Source organism: Hydra vulgaris, chromosome 01 (genome assembly GCF_038396675.1).
Source record: "Hydra vulgaris chromosome 01, alternate assembly HydraT2T_AEP".
In the NCBI taxonomy this organism is placed as follows: Eukaryota; Metazoa; Cnidaria; class Hydrozoa; order Anthoathecata; family Hydridae; genus Hydra; species Hydra vulgaris.
In genome coordinates, this window is record NC_088920.1 from 67,255,001 (window position 1) to 67,257,500 (window position 2,500).

The 2,500-nt window shown below is 24.0% G+C and overlaps 1 protein-coding gene across 2 annotated transcripts in view; it reads left to right on the top strand.

Moving 5' to 3' along the window:
• Positions 1–2,500, top strand: part of LOC100212385 (mannose-6-phosphate isomerase) — a 42,358-nt gene that overhangs the window by 35,664 nt on the left and 4,194 nt on the right. The window lies entirely within an intron of this gene.

Consider the following 2,500-nt stretch of genomic DNA (forward strand, 5'->3'; position numbering starts at 1 on the left):
ATATATATATATATTTATATATATATATATATATTATAAACTAGTAAAAACACTTATATAGTTTTTATTCTTCGGCAGGTTGCTTCTCCATCAGTAGGTTCATCAGGAAGAATATATATATTTAAACAACTTTAAAAAGTATTCTACACAATAGAGTGCTCAATGTTCTTAAAAGAACAGAGCAATTATATATTAGTAGAAAATCACTTAACTAAATTTTTTTCTATTTGACACTGTGTTTCATCAACAAAGATTCATCAGAAATGAATGATCAAATTAATAAAACTTCAATTTATACCAAAAGTTAAATTACAGGAAGTTGCAAATGTCTTAACTACTGTAAATTTTCACACATTTGTGGAATTTGCTGACACCATTATAAAAAGAATTCTTTAGAAATGATTACTTATGCTATTTTTTTAAAATGTTTTTTTAAAAAGGCTAGTTAATGTAAATATTATTTGAACTCATTTATTTTTTATAGTTTTTTAGGAGAAACTTATTTTCGTGCCTACATTTAGAAATTAATTCCGTAATTATTTCAAATTTTTCTTGTAGGCATAGTATGCATTTTTAGGAAATATTGTTATATGCAGGCGCTGTTTTAAGGGTACTGTCAAAATATATATGGGAATTAAAAGAAAAAAATATTGATAATTTTATACTGAATTGGTCTATCCTTAAAACAGCGCCTGCATATAACAATATTTCCAAAAAATGCATACTGTGCCTACAAGAAAAATTTGAAATAATTACACATGCAAATCAAGAATGCTTATTAAACAAAAATTTAGTTAAGTGATTTTCTACTAATATATATATATATATATATATATATATATATATATATATATATATATATATATATATATATATATATATATATATATATATATATATATATATATATATATTTATATATATATATATATGTATATATTCTTCCTAATGAACCTACTGATGGAGAAGCAACCTGCCAAAGAATAAAAACTATATAACTGTTTTTACTAGTTTATAATAAATATAAATACACACACAAACACACACACACATGCACACTGGCATAGTAACAGGGGGCAGAGGGGGTGTTAGACCCCCTCCCCTCTCAATGATGCACCAATTCAGTATAAAATATTAATGATTTTATACTGAAATGGTCTATCCTTAAAGCAGCACCTGCATATAACAATATTTTTGAAAAATACATACTATGCCTACAAGAAAAGTTTGAAATAATTACACATGCGAACCAATATTGTTTAGTAAACAAAAAACGGCAGTTGATTTCTAAATGCAGGCACGAAAATAAGTTTCTCCTAAAAAACTATAAAAATTAATGAGCTCAAATAATACCTTCATTAAATCTCATCTTTAAAATATATTTAAAAAAAAAAGCAGAGGTAATCAGTTCTAAAGAATTCTTTTTATAATAGTGTCAGCATATTTCGCAAATGTGTAAAAATTTACACTAGTTAAGACATTTACGACTTACGATGTCGTAAATGTCTTAACTACTATATATTTTAATTTTTGGTAAAAATTTAAGTTTTATTTGTTTCTGATAATTTGTTATTGATGAAACACGGTAATAAATAAAAAGAATTTTGTATGAAATATGCAGGATTTTGCATAAAAAGCGTGCGGTCACTTGCCTTATATGACCTCGCACATAATACTTTGTTTTGACAACTCGGTCTTGGTTCTTTGCAAGTTTTAACAATTAGCTTTTTAGTTAATTAACTAAACAAAGCAAATTTAAATGTGATTTATATTTGATTCCATAATTACAATTAAACTGCTACAAAATTTTCCCAGTACTTTATTGCAATGTTATAAAAGCCGATCATTTGAAAAAAATATTCAAATTAGAGTTTAAGGCAAAATGAGTACAGATGCTATCAAAAAATTATTACAAAAGGTTTTATCATGGAAATATAATTTCTAATTATATTTCCATGATAAAACTAATTATATTTCCATGATATAATTTAAAATTATTTACTAATACATAAATATATTTAAAAAAAAGATTTTTAAATATTTCAGACCTTTCTGTTTCATTCCTTGCCTTGCATCGAATACTGTTGCTGAAAAAAGCACCTTATGAAGTTAATAAGTTTTTTATTATTAAATTTTTCTATGTATAAGAAAACAAAATAATTACAATAATCTTGAAATAATCGCATCTGCAAACTGTCTTTTAACTCTCCCGGGGCATGACAATTTTTTTTTTAAAAGAATGTTGACGTGCCTATCTTTTTTTATTGACGAACATCTAATTTAAGAGATTTATGTAAAATAAGGAAATTTTATTTTCAGATAATTTATATTCTAGTTAATAAATTATTAAATATATCAATGATGCTTGGTAAATTTAATCAATTTTTAATTTTTCAAAACTTTTTATTAACGCATTTGCCTAATGATTGTAAACTGTTTACAATTGATACAAAATAGTGAATTTTTCTAATTTTAGTTTGTTAAATTTATTTAATAATAA